Source organism: Amblyomma americanum, chromosome 6 (assembly GCF_052857255.1).
Source record: "Amblyomma americanum isolate KBUSLIRL-KWMA chromosome 6, ASM5285725v1, whole genome shotgun sequence".
NCBI lineage: Eukaryota > Metazoa > Arthropoda > Arachnida > Ixodida > Ixodidae > Amblyomma > Amblyomma americanum.
In genome coordinates this window covers 116,310,601-116,325,980 of record NC_135502.1, presented here as the reverse complement: position 1 = coordinate 116,325,980, position 15,380 = coordinate 116,310,601, and positions in this window count along the sequence as shown.

The following is a 15,380-nucleotide window of genomic DNA, read 5'->3' as shown; positions in this document are numbered from 1 at the left end:
CAAATAAAAGACTACGCATAATTATTTGTAGGAGATCTTTAGGGGGCTTATAATAGACTTACTGACATAAAGTCGCAAGTGCGTAACCATGAAATGCTCGATCGACTGTATCTATTATGCTAAGTTGCGTTGTTTATTTACACAAAGAATCTCTTATGAAATTGATGATCGAGTCTTTTTTATGCCACGAAACGAACTTACTATCGCTTTAGGATTGAATCGGCAAGAAGTTCCTAAATTATCTCGCTCGAAGGGAAAAATTATGGCGTTGCCTCAAAGTCGAGTTAGAAGCTTTCTGACACAAATCAATAACTATTAAAGCGACTCTCCGATCTCATTCAAGCTCACTTTGCTTGTTTGATACTTTTTCTAAACATACAAGTAATACATTTTTTTAGAAGCCGAGCTTTTATTAGTTTAAAAACATAAAGAATAACGTACATGTATCGCCGCCACCAGCAATTCTCGCAAAAAATCTATGATGCCTGGACACAGAATTTTTTCACCGGGATCGTTTATGCTAAAGCTCATTTTAGTTCACTCTGCACTTTATAATTTTGACGTCCAGCCTTTTATTCTGGTGGTGGCAAAATTTTTCGATTCAATTTTCTCAGCAATACCGTGTTTCTTTTTGCTTGAACAGAAAAATTAGCGAACCGAGAAAGAGCAATAGAAGTGATTTGTGCAAAGAATAAAAATTTTTGTTGTTACCCTCAAGGTTTTGCCACGCAGAAAATACATTCTAATGTGCTCACCGCTGCAATATTTGACTGAGATCTTTAATTGACCGTTAATATTCCTTTGGAGGTAAGAAAATTTGGAGCTAAAATAAGTTGTAATAGAATAACAGCTATTGCCCCATTTATATATACTGGGACGAATCTGGAGTAGCTCGTACGAAACTCTTTCTTCTATAGTATGTGAGAATGCAAAACCCTGCTCCTAGGGCCATCCCCTCTTTCAGTTACCCATGAACACCTTCATTTCATTCGCCCCGTATATTACGCGTTGGCAGAATGCACAGATCAGGTCCTTGGTTTGTTTTTAAGCTGGTCAGTATTATATAGATGTACTCATTCGTTCCATCAACACATAAAATACTAAAGTATGTGTGTAATCCATGATCCGCCTGGATTACGCTACAGCAGGAATGCATGCGTGCGAAACCGCGTTCCCAGGCTGTAGCACCACTGTTTGCGTGAGATATCTTTTGACGCGAGTCAAAATGTTCCTTCCATCTCGACCGCCTGGTGAAATCTGGGGCAGTTGGGACTAACGGGAGCACAGGCAATGAGAGCATCTTTGAGAGCATCGTATCCCATACGGACAGCCTGCTGGGCTACTGCAGAGCACGTGCCGAGAGAGTGTCATGGAACGCACAGAGCTGGTGGAGGGGACAGGCCGCTAGGGAACCTATCAATTATGCACTGAAAGAAACGAGAACGCTATCTTTGACATAGGCATAATTGGGACATTCTGCATAGCGCGTTGCGCCAGCACTTTAGCGCCCGTACGGTGCCTTAAGTGCTAAAGCGCTGACTGTTCTCGACGCGGCCGGCGTGCCCCAGCTCGCGTGCATGATGCGCCACCTGGCGTCCTGTAGGTGGACTTTAAAGGTATATGGTTGTCACTGCCTTGTCTTTCTCAGTACAAGAATTCTCTTCGTCATGCCATACGCATCTGCCTTCACAACTTTGTTATTGTTTATGCTAATTTTAAACCCCGCGCATTTTGCACACCTCAAATTAACTAAGGCATACGAGAACAGGAAACGAGAATTATTTTGCCTTGTCTCGAGCTTAGCACGTGCGGGCGCAACCTAACAAATATAATAAATTTCAGTCTTCTGGACCTTTGCCTTATGCGTAATTGCATGGGTTTCATCCAAAGTAAACGCTAACCCGATTTTAATCATTAGCACACTGTTTCATGCCCGAAATAGTACCAAAGACAAAGACGATACTTATTACATGCCAACTTCCTAATCTGCTTCAGGAATATCTATGGTGCAAGGCACCTCGCAGTCTACTCTTCGTATATAATGTGAATAACGTGTGAGATAGTTGTACGTAGTGCACTGCCTATCCCATCGCGTTTCTGGAGCACAGCGGAGTGCTTAGCTTGGTTCAAAAACTTCTTACAGTTGCCTTCGATGTGCACTCACCCTAATTCCGTTACCGTATGTTGAATTTGACTCTTTTAATCTCTTTTTTAGCAGACTTCTCTGAGTGTTTTTTCCTGAAAAAAGCATTCTTCAAGATAGTATACTGTTCCCACGCGTTTAAAACACCGATTAAAATTCCTATACGCTGTTGAAGAACCTCTCTCGCTCTCTTTCTCCTTTCGCAGAAGTCGAGGAATCTCGGGCTGGAAGTAAGTGTAATTTATTTAGAAAATTTTTGTAATTATGATGGCGCCATTTTGTTGCTCAGTGTTTATTTCTGAAATTACTCTATGACTCGCTTTTGTCGCCCTTGAGTAAACTGTATATTTCCTGGCTTTGGTCCTTTATGTTTTCTTAATAATAATAACTGGTTTTTGGCGAAAGGAAATGGCGCAGTATCTGTCTCATTTATCGCTGGACACCTGAACCGCGCCGTAAGGGAAGGGATAAAGGAGGGAGTGAAAGAAGAAAGAAAGAGAGAGGTGCTGTAGTGGAGGGCTTCGGAATAATTTCGACCACCTGGGGATCTTTAGCGTGCACTGACATCGCACAGCACACGGGCGCCTTAGCGTTTTGCCTCCATAAAAACGCAGCCGCCCCGGTCGGGTTCGAACCCGGGAACTCCGGATTAGTTGCCGAGCGCCCTAACCACTGAGCACCTTTATGCTTTCTTGCATTGCATTTTTGTTTACTGGCTGAAGTTCAAGATAAATATGTGTTTTAGTGTATTATTGCAGAGCACACCGTTGTTTCCCTCAAGCAGGGTACAAGGCACATTAAGTTGCACTGAGCAGCTTTTTTTCTTAAATCCCCCAAAAGAATGCAGAGGCGAGCAGCAAGATATATTATTTCGAAATGCAGGACAACGTATTCAGTCAAGGCAATGTTAACTAAACTTAATTTACCAAACTACGCCAACTGCGAATGGTTCGTAGGTTAACGTTTCTCCACTCGTTGTACAAGATAAAAATTCTATTTACACCGAGAATTTTACAAAAGAAGGTCACCGCGTTCAGCCAAACAGAGTCGCTCTGATCAAATCGTGCTTCTAACTGCAAGAACACAGTGATATATATTGTCACGGAGTTGGTGACAAGACAGGGACCCGGCAAGAGAGGGCTCGGCAGCATGTCCTTTGGTGGGAGAAAACGGCGAACTTCCACTTCCTTCAATCCGCGCGCCAGTAGCGTAAACGTCTTTTTTGCTTCAGCGCCACTTTCAGCGCCACCTTCAGCTGCTTCAGCTGGGAATTAAAGGAGGTCCTTCGGTAGGTGCCGAAGGATGATCTGATTCATGAAGAAATCTGCAACCTCGGACGCTGTGCCACGAGGTAAGGCTTTGGCCTCGGCGTTTCGAGTGAGGTAGTCTGTGGCAATATATTCCTCTTTTACCCGGCACGATTCTAACACGAAAGTCGTTACCATGCGAGATTATAAAATTCCACCTGAAAATCTCAAAAATTCGTATTGATCTACCTTGCTGCCAATGGTTGCTCTTAGGGCCAAATGTTTATACTGAATTCACGTTCCACTGTTTTGTATTAAACCATGGTTCATGCATTGTCTTAGGGCTTATATTAATGCTGACCACTGAACGGTGCGATGAGGGAAGAGATGAAGTAGGCAGCGAAAGAAGCGAGGAGACTAGCTTTTGCAAAAGCATTGTAGACACGTTTGTCATAGCGTGTACCGCTTCAGTATCGCGCTCCGTCAGTGCTCACACGCTGATTGGTCTGATTGGCGTGCCCAGCTCGCGGTCACGTGGCGCCAACCGGCGCCCTCAAGGCGGACTTAAATGTATAAGCCTGTCGCTGTTTTGTCTCTTTAGCAAAGCAATCCTCTTTGTGATGACAGGCATATATGTCTTTGCAACGTTGTTCTTGCAGGCATGAATTCAAAATCCCGCGTAGCATGGACCCCTCAAATTGATGATATTGTAAGCAAAGACATACAGGGAACTGGAAAAAAGATTTTTTAACTTCATTGAAGCATCACCTGGTGCTCTTATGCAGGTCCTAGAGGACGGGCTCGGATGGACGAACGGGTGGAAGGCGAGCGATTAGCCTACTGAAAGGGAGAATGTTGGCGCTAAATGCGTTCCTGCTTTACTGCAGCTTTGGGTGTTGCTTTGTAAAACGTATCTTTACTAGTGACAAGTGCGGACGAAACGCGGCAAGCAAGTGGCTTCTTTCTCGGTTCTCTGCACGTATAAAATAACCTGCATTCGCTATTCAGATCAACAGCTATTTTATGTGCAAAATGTGACAGTTTTGAGAGTTAAGATATCGATTGCTTTTTTATTTATACACAAGCAGGTTGTGGCATGGAGCTGATAAGTTTCATTTCATAACCTGGCAAGTAAATTCCCACTGCGTTGTATACTCGACTTCATCACTGTAACACGCTGCATACGCGCTTTCTTTGGCTATAGGCGTTTGTACCTTCAGGTCAACGTTTGGCAGGCCAGCAGGTCAGCGAGTCGATTTTGCAAGTCATTGGTGCGCTGCTTATAAAAAGGGTCATGTCACAGCTCCACCATTACTACAATATTAAGCTCGATACATTTGGCACAGATGGAGGTCTGTAAAGATTGGAGAGATTAGTTGCGGTTTTTGCTGGAACGAAAGTTGGAGAATTTTGGATAACGTTGCTCGATAATCTCTCCGCGTTTTGCAATCAGCCGACGGGACACAAGACGGTGAAACATGAAAAGTCGTGCCAGATTTCTTTAATTTAGCAGCAAGCTGCCGAACATTGCAAGTTTTAGTCATTTTCTGAAGCTTATTACCTTCAGCGAGGCTATGCTGCCGGAAGGGACTTTAGCCGGCAAAAACACGGCTGAGTAGGCATTAATTGAGAAGGCCTTCAGGTCAGAAATGGGCACTCTGTCGTCGTCCGATCTTGTTTTTAACGGGCAATCATTTTCTTGAGAAATGAAATAGGCAATACAAAACAAGAACTATTCGACTCCCAAGAATATCAGAAGAGCGCACAGAGGTGGACATAAAAATAGGACCCAGACAGGGCGCTGTCTGTCTCCTCTTTTCACACCCATGTCTTTGCACTCTTTCGGAAATCTTGAACCAACTTGCCCAAGCTTCACTTATTCCGCATTGTAGACATTCCAATCTTCAGTATAGTTGGGCGTGAATAGGATAACAAAACTTCTTGATTATAGTATTCGCTGATACTGAAAAAAACATTTTAGAATGCCCGACGGCGCTGTCAAAAGGCATTTCCCGGTCGTCTTGCTTTGTGTCGTCCCATGAAGCCAGAAAAACACTTTAATATTGATGCATAACATGTCGTGCTCTTTTAAAATTGTAATCATTATCATTACTGCTAATACAAAGCAAAACCTTACTGTATGATGACTCTCAGTGGTGTCTACTGAGCGCATAAGCAAGAAAGAATTTGCCCGCACAAGCCAGGAATATATCAGAAGTATACTCTTTGAACCTAAGCTCCAGGGGCCATTGTAAAAGTGCAGATGGCAGCGGTGCAATCGTGACATCGCTGCGATGAAAAGCGGGTGTTTTCAGTGATTTTTTTGTGGTGATTTGCGAATTTTTCAGATACCATAATGACGCAATAAATAATTCTTACAGAGTTCCGGCGTGGATACTAGTGAAGGCTGCTGCAAAATCAAGGATGCCATGATTTTCTACGAATCACACTGGTTTTATATGTATTGACATTTTGTGATCACGTAAACAAACTGCATCTTTTGAGGCATTATCCGGAATAAGAAATGCGTTTGTTTTGCTCGGTGCATAGTGCCGACTTCCAACAAATTTGTTGATATAACTTATTTAGGTGCTGGAGTATCTTAGCTACACGTTTTCAAGGGAATGAATTAATTTATTTGATTCCACGTAGCTGAACGCCGCGAGCTATGGAAACGAAAATGATGGGTATTGCCAAGGAAATGTGAAGACAAGGTAACCGATAGCCGTTAAGGTTAAGCGACTGGATGACAAGACAAGGAAAGCGTAACAGGCGGTCATAGAAAATTTGCTGGGCTGATGAGAACAACTTTGCGGGAATAAAGTGGCCACAGCTGGCACAGAGCAGGATTCGTTTTAGAGATATGGGAGAAGCCTCTGTCGGTGGCTTGCACAGAACAGCTTCTGCGTGGAGCCTGTAGCTGGCGCAGAACAGCCTCTGCCTGTAGCCTGTAGCTGGCACAGAACAGGATTCATGTTATGGATATGGGAGAAGCCTATGCCCTGAAGTGGGCTTTGTCTTGGTGATGATGACAATGATTTTATTTATTTATTTATTTATTTATTTATTTATTTATTTATTTATTGTACATACTACAGCCCCTATTCTGGCTACTTCAGGAGTGGGGTTCACAATTCGCGCCCAAAAGGCCATGTACAATATACACATGCAAAAAGGTTATATCTGACATGTTTGAATACATAGAGGGAACAATGTGATAGGCTGTAACTGAGAAATTGGAGCAATGCACATTGTACACAACACAAAAGAAAACATCATGTGGCACCGATAGCTGTTAAAAATCAGTTTAATGGAAGAGACCGTGTTATGCCAGGAACAAAGTTCCAATGTTCAATTGTCCGAGGAGAAAATGCGTGCTTAAAATTATTGGTACGGGTGAAGTATGGCTTAACATTAACGCTGTGATGACTTCTGGTTGATCGAGGAATAGCAGCGGTAAGAGACATTAGGCGTGACAGGATAAAGTGAAATGACCAGAGAATCCACGTGACGGCGCATGGACAGGGAGGTTATATCCAAAGCGGACAAGGCTCAAGAAGGAAGAAGGATATGGTGATCATATTGACGATATATACACCTGAAGGCTTTTCTTTGCATGCTCTCGATTTGATCAATTTCACATTGTTTATGAGGATTCCAGAAGGGAGACGCGTATTCAATTACGCGACGAATTAAGGATTTGTACATTAATAGCTTAGTTTTGGTGCATTAGTTAACGTTCTCCTCAAATACCCAAGTGTTTTAGTAACTTAGTATAAATGGAATCAATATGTTTAGCCCAGGACATAGTGGTGATATTAAGGCCGAGATACTTATATTCGAAAGTCCTGTGCAATGGTGAATATTGAAGTCATAATTAATCAGTGAAGGGGCGTGCAGTTAGTGAAAGACATCAGTACAATTTCAGCAAAATTTATTATTATTATTTGCCATTTATTGCACTAGGTGGAAAAGCTGAGGCGCTTAGTTGCACGTGATCATCTGATGTGTTAGTTACTGGATATATTTAAGGCTTCTCCGTTTAGTGGCGTATAAGCAATATTAATTAGCGAGGTAAGTATTTGATGTATATTAGGAATAATAAAGGGTGAAGCACTGACCCTTGAAGAACACCAGATAATATATCGACAAGACAGGAGTTAGTAAATTTATAGGAAACAAGCTGTGGGTGGTGGGAAATAAAACTATCAATCCAATTAACTGAGAAAAGATTTTTTAAAATGGCATTTAGTTTGAACAAAAGATGATGTAGTTGCTATGATTTCAAATTTTAGGCAGCTTTGATGTTCATTTCAGCTCGTCAAGCATGTCGATGCTATATTTTTCACCATGCCTTTTGGGATGACTCATTTCGTCAAAGTGAGTCCACAAAGACAGCGCCAGTATTTATTCGAAAGAAAAGTATCTAGAACTTATCGCATTACTCGACGTTGAAATTTCAAGTAACATGGATATATGGTGTGCTAAGACTGCTTAGGTCGCATTATAATTCTTCCGAAAGTTCAAATTAAAATATTTCGAAATTGAAAATTCTTGTTTTCTATAAACAGTTTATGTTCGGGGAGCGGGTTTTCTCAAAAATACCTACAGAATTAAGGTTTTGGAGAAGGTACGTTAATAAAACACGTTAATTAACATATGGCCCAATATATTTTCTTTTTATGAAAACGGCGCCGGATAAACCTTTGCGAATGATAGGAGATAAAACACATATTTATCAATGTGTTTTAATAACCGAGGCCGAAATGATTCGGTTCCCGCTTTATGGGGTTTAACGTCCAAAAGCAGCCCAGGCTTTGAGAGGCGCTGCAGTGGAGGGCTCAGAAAATTTCAGTCACCTGCGATTCTTTATCGTGCACTGACATCGCACAGTACGCGAGCCTCTAACATTTCGTCCCCGTCGAAACGTGATCGTCGCGGCCAGATCGAAACCGCGTCTTTCAAGTCAGCAGCAGAGCAACATAACCACTGCGGAGGCCGAGGAAGAAATGGGCTTGTTTCATAGAATCCAGGTAATTCTCTAATTGGTTCGAGGTTAACAAAGTACGCCAGGAGGGGCATGTGCGGAGAGGGTTCGAGAGGTTTGGGTTTGAAAGGCAATCTGACATGTGTAGAGATAGTGTTCAAGGTCTGCACAAGAATCAGGGCAGTTAGGGCATGCTTTGTTTTATGGTTTTTTTATGTGCACTATCACTTGCATTCGGACGTGTTATCTGCGTATGCTACAGCTGCGCAGTTGCCAGAACGAAGAAAACGTTCTTCATACGTCACAGGGGCCGTTTGAAAGCAAATGCATCATAGTTGTGCCTGCCAGCATGGAGCTGTGCGCGGTACTGCAGTGTCTTAGCGGTGCCTGCAAGCATGGAGCTGGGCGCGGTACTACAATGTCTAACGTTATAGTGGCGCTCATCGAGCAGTACTCATTTTCGATCACAGAGCTTAGTTAAAATGTGTACTTTTGAAATGGTTGGTCGAGTGGACAATTTTTAATGGGTCCAATGTGGCGTTAAGTTTTCATATCTACAGCTTGTTCTATTTTTTGATGTAGACATTACGCCTTACTGTGACTGACATCAAGGCACTGTTCAGTAAGAGTGGAGATGGCGTTGTATTGATCACGTTTTATTGTACAATTGATGTATATGCCTCTCGGTTCGGCAGCACATACCAGCTGATAGCTGCGGAGCTAGAGTAGTCTACCCTTCTCAAATCTTCTCTGGGCATGTGAAAGCGGGTGAAGCACATCACTCTTGAACAATTCTTTGCGTAAAATACCTTTTTTTCGTCACAAACATTTCTATAATGCTCTCCGCTTTGCAAATCCTTTGGATGCCTTCAAATAAGTTCAGTAATGAGCTCCCCATTTTCGCAACAGGAAGTGTTTTTTAGAAGCTCCACTATAGATTTGCGCCGGCCGAAGCAAGTTTCCTTGCATCAAGCTCATACAGACGTTTGACGCACACATATTGCTACACTATTCCTAAAATTTTTGCATGCTTTAGAACCGCGATTTCTTCCCGTGCAGTGCAGCAGATCGATTATTCTTCCTGTTAACCTCTCTACCTTTCTCTCCCTCCTCCTCCTTCTGCTTCAAAAAAACCACCGTGAATGGGATCAGCACTAGCCGAACCGAACGTCGGAGGCGGAAGCTGACGAAATGGCTTGCTTAACACTGAATTCTGTCAAGGTAAATATACCTTTTGCATGTGATACAGCTCTCGCTGCAGTTGTGCAAAAAGCTTAACAATATTTGGCATGTATTTCGAACTCTCAAAACCACAGCAATGAACATTTGAAAAGTTACAACGCGGCTGCCTCTCTGTAAGTTCGTGCATCGGCTGCATCGCCTCTCTCAGAGGATTGGCCAGCGATTGCCGACTGTTTTAAGATATGGCTCAGGTTTCCTTTCCCCCGAGAGGGTTAAAACCGAAGTGCTGTGGCGTGAACTCATCTTCACGAAAGCGCCGCGTAGAATCCTTTACATCCTCTCTGCCGATTTATCGTTCGATGACCATTTTGTGCTTCTAGCCGGTGCAGGAGTTGAATCGGGTGCCACCTGCCACCAGGCAAACGTATCTTACAGGAGCGTGTTCATTCGTCTCATTTAGGAAGCTCCTCAACGCTGCGTCCTATTTTTCAGGTCTTTGTGAAAATCGTTGGTGAAGCAACGCCAGTTCGCTAATTCGCAAGTCGCTTGATGCTGTCGCAGTGAAATGGTGAACCTTTTGTGCGAAATTAGCGAACACAGCCATTTCACTGACTTGGTTTTTAAGGCAAGCAAACGACGCAGTACCTGTCTCACATATATCGATGGACACCCGAACCGCACCGTTAGGGAAGGGATAAAGGAGGGAGTGAAAGCAGAAAGGAAGAAAGAGGCGCCGTGGTGGGGGTATCCGGGTAATAATCATGACTACCTGCGGATCTTTAACGTGCAGTAACATCGCATAGCACATGGGCGCTTTTTTTGGGTTTCAGTGCACCATTGGGTCGACAAGCTTTCACTTAGGCAGTGGTGGCCCAGTGGTCTGTGCATCCGGCTCGCATGCGGGAGGTGTGCCGCCGGTTGCCCACCGGTCATACGAGTACAAGCTTTCCCCTGGTCTGGTGCTGGGCTTATGTTAGGTGAAATACTTGGGGAATGGGTCTTGACTCCACATTGAGGAGAAGAAATGGCTTGTTCCATGGCGCTCTTTGGCCACAGATGCCCTTGCATCATAAAAATCCATCATCATCATCATCATTTCCTTCGACGAGTGAGTTCGCTAGCGTTAGAAGCTTGGCTGTCCGCTACTACAGGTTGCCAAGGAGTTCTTGCGTTTACCGACAGGAAGCATGTTTGATTCAGCGGCTCCTTTCTCCAGCGTCAGAGGCGATCGCGTTAAGGGGTCGCGAGCTGGTCGCGGCTTCTTTCTCTACTGGAATGGTGCAGAGCTCTTCGAAATTCACCTATTTGCACCACAGCACAGCGCGAACCTCTCTGCGATCTTCTACCCCCCTCCCCCAAGGCGCCACAATCCATCTGCATGCTCCGTTTGCGGCACGAAGACTGACGCGGAGAGAAGAAGGAGGAGGAGGAGAAGAAGACATTTATTACAGCACTGTATTGAATTGGAAATGTTAGCTTGGGAAGGTTGTTGCGCTGGGTGAAAGTCCCTATCCCGGGACGCCATTATCGACCTCTGCTTCCCGTGCTCTCTGGATTAGGGCCCCCTGGACCTCCAGGCCCGAAATGGACAGTGCCGTCTCGCAGCCCTCCATAGTTCGTTGACTTATAGCGGCTATATCTGTGTCGTACTTGCAGGCCCACTCCATGCGGTATATGTCAGTATACTGCCCGCAGAATTTGCACCTGCTTGTGAATGTAGGGTCCACGTATTGTATGGGAGGATTAAAGGGAAGCTGAAGCACTTTTCGAAAAAAAAAGAGTTCTCTACGTCATTTTGTAGTTTTTAGTCCGCTGAAAAAAAATTTCTTATTCAAAAAGAGCGGAAATAAAAGTAAAAGTGGTTTTTAGAAGGAAACGCTCCCCATCACCTCAGGGCGCCGAGCGAACGCTGTTCTTTCCCGCGATTAGCAGGGAATGTCGCGACGCCATCCACGGGGATCCCCGGCCAGCACAGACTGCAGTGCTACGTAGAGCGCTGCTTCAGCTGGTTTTTAAGGACTGCGGTTTGGAACTTATGGATAATTCAAGTAGTGTTGAGCAGTTTAGACTTTCACCATGCAAGTTCGAGCCATCAGCAGCTTCAGGAAACGGCGGAACCAACGATGCCGCGAAGTGCGCCTGCCGCAAAAGTCATGTCGCGACATTTTCACGTGTTGGAAGTCTCGAATGAATGAATGCATGGATGGATGGATGGATGACAGCTTTTATTTCCACCGGAAATGGAGACACCTTACTTTTCACAGCCGCCGGCACGCAGGCTTGGAGGGCGAGGGCCGGAGCCTCCGTGACTGAAGTATAACAAAGAGATTTTATTTCTTCGCTGCCTTAGCCGCCAGGCGAATTGGCTTGTTTCTGCCGAGCGGGTTCTTCTATGCGCAGCGGGGCTTCCGAGCTTTCTCTGCTATCAATGTCTTCGTCGACTCCGGGGTAGTCAGCGCCTTCGCTAATTCTCTGCTTCCGGGTAACCGTGGAACCGCCGGACTCTCGGAACCTGGACGAGCGCGCGCAGACCTATTCTGAAATCGGTGAGAACTACAGACTAAACAGGAAACTGGTGCTACCGCAGGATAAGAAACTAAGTAATAGAGAAGCGACCACACGGCGGCGCCGGCATGCCGGAAATTTCGTTAATCCAGCATCGGCCTTTCTTTCACGTCCTACCAGAGTAACACGAAAACCAAATACCGACTGATACGTATGTTTTGTGCAGGTTCATGCGCGTGCGTATTAGGTGCATGTGCAAGTGGCAACAAAAAAAAGAAATTGCGCCGAAACGTTGTGTACCGCTGCTGCATAAAGGATGGCCAACTTTTTCTGGTGACAGCCTCTGTTCGTCTTCTCCTTTCCTGCGTCTTTTTTTTCGCTGGTTTTTTTCCCCTTGACCAACACCTTGTAACACCTGTACACATGATCTAAATCAGATCACCGGCACGCTTACACGATTCGAGCGAGGTAAAGCATTTGTTTGCTCATTTATTTATAGTTGCTTGCCTAATTACTCCCGAAGGCCTTTTAGAAATACAAAAGAATGCCAACCTGGATGAGTCGCAGTAGGTGCACTGCTGTGCTGCAGCGCGAAGAGACGAAGCGACCGAGAGGAAGCTGCCGTGTGCGCTTTCTTTCTGTCGCATGCTCGGGCTACTGTTCATCCATGAATCTTCTGCACTTACTCCCGTGCGTTGTTTTCTTTTTTGCGTGCTGAACACCCTTTTGAAGAATAATTATGCCTGCGTTTCGGAGCTCGCAGTGTTGCTCATCAAAACTAGTGTGCTGCGAGGTATATAGTTGCTGCTTGCGTATCGAGAAAACCAGCAGATATACTTGTGGCTGACATACGTGTATGCGTACCGCGGCACGACAACTTTCCCGTTCATAGTCAAGGACAAAATAGCATGAATTCTTGCACCATTTTCGATCGTCAGCCATGACCATGCAAGCGCTCTTGAATGGAAATGTTCGGTTTGCTTAAGTATACTAGGCTTATATAATCGCTTTTTGTTCATTTAGGTGCAGCTGCATGTGCTGCGCGCTGATGAAAGATTAAGAGAATTGCTCGTGTTGGCATGAGGTGCAAGCAATCAGGAAAAAGCAAAAACACACACAGTACGTAACGAGCTCTAAATAGTTCAAGACTGTGTGCCTTAAAGACAGTGCTGGAAGTGGCATTAGCTCAGCATGGATCAGCATAGATGTGAAGCGACTGGAAAAGGCAGAGTTTATACAAACAGGTAAGAAGGTAATAAAACGAAAAGAAAAATATTGATGCACATATTTTGTGCAGGCAGTTCCGGCATGCTGTGTACCACCAGATTGTCTCAACGTGGAAGTGGCTGGGGGCCAACATCCGACGGATTTTACCAAGTTGTGTGCTGAGCGCTGTTGGAAAGAAGTACCATGTCAAAACTGGATTATATACAGGCATCAAGCATTACACAGAACGCAGAACGAGATAAAGTAAACGGCACTGGCAGAAGATTATGTTTTTCTGTGGTTCGCCAAAGCGCGGGCCGCAGCGAAGCAAGCGCAGTCGGACGGCCGGCCGACTCTCCGTGAATGGCGTCACTTCCGCCAGTTCTCCCTCTCGGCTGTCCCCCCACCCAGTGCTTCCGAAAGCGAGGAGGGCGTGCCGGCTGTGCCTTTGTAAGAAGCGATTTCAGCTCTCTTTGCGGACAGAATCGGGAAAAATTTCACACACGAGATTTTTAAGGTCCTTTCCACCTAACCACAGCGTTTCATGCGATTTGAAAACCGTTTCAGCTTCCCTTTAAGAAAGACCCGGTTTGAAGCTGTCCAATGTGCCACACCTAGTTTTTGTCGAGACCCTGAGCGGGCCCCGGGAGTAACCTCCTGCAGAGGAGTATATGATTTTGAATATCCGCGTAAGAGATTTGCGGGATTGGCATAATTGCCGTGGAGGAACCGAGGGATTGAGCTCAGCCGGGGGGCGGGAACACTCGGGAAGACGCGTGGGTTGCCTCACACCCCTCAACCGCTTTGTGACCAGGCACTCATGCTGTGTTTTTTTTTAATAACCGCCGAATTCGAATTGCTCTCAACTGCCAATAGTATTTTGCGGGCGAGTGGTGCTATCCCACCCTGAATGTAATTTCGGCAGGCCTGCTGCGAGTCCGACATTATGTTCGCTACGTCTGAGTGCAATCACCACTTCCTCCAACATTAGGGTGTCGCTAGCTTTTACCGAGGGCCCGCTCACCTGCTTTCTCTCTTGCACCACCGCATTGGCGCAATTGCCCTCCTCGGTGGCACCCGCTGCTTCCACGTATTATATGCCTGTCTTATTCCCGCAATAATTTTGAATAAATTTGGCCTGGCTTCATGCCCCTCCCCATTATAATCATAATTCATATTTATGAGGAGTGGCTTAGCCGTCAAGGTATTTCCCTTGCCTCCGGGATGCCGAATGAGCGTTCGGTGCTGGGGAGCAGAGCGAGACTGCGGTCCCGGAGGTCTTGTCTGCGGTGCTGGTCATCGACAGACTGGCAATTTGGCTTGTTCCGTGGGCCTCAACCAGCTCCTCCACCATGTTATGGACAGCAAGTTGGAGCAGGCGCTCCGTAGACGCTTTGGCAAGCAGTCCTAGCGCCCTTTTTACCACCGCCCGAATAATTGAGTCGAGGTTCCTGTGGTCGCTCTTCCTCAGCTAGAGGTATGGCGCCACATACACAACCCGACTGATGATGTACGCCCAAACCAGGTGAACGGTTTTTCTTTCGAGAAGTCCACCATGCTTGACAGATATCCTGCCAATCATCCTACTAATTTTTTCTCACACGTGGACGTTATTTTAAGAGCGTTCGCTCTTACTCATCACGTTTAGAGATTTTGTGGGGCCTGCTACCACCCTGAAATCACAGTGCCATCTGTGGCACCAACTGGTTATCACGCTTATATTTCAAGGAGAAGAACATGTTGCAAAAGGAAGGACAAATACATTTAGCATTTCGTTTGGCTACGAACACAAAAAATACTACAAACATTTCTCACTAAACAATACATGTCACAAGCCGTCATTGCACACTGATGACTTTCATTTTACTTCTAGCGATTCAACATCAAAGCACAGAGTAATGGTGCTCTGTAATGGTGCCCTGAAGAGCTTCGATTGTTCTGCAGAATTGTGTCTTCACAAGAAATGAAATTAAAATATTGACAAATATGCTTGGAAAGAACACAGAATACGGAAAACCAGAGACAGTAAGAGACAAAAAGCGTGTTAAAATGTGACAGGATATGTTGCAAAATATAATAGAAAAAACATACGACTAACAGCATGCCTGCG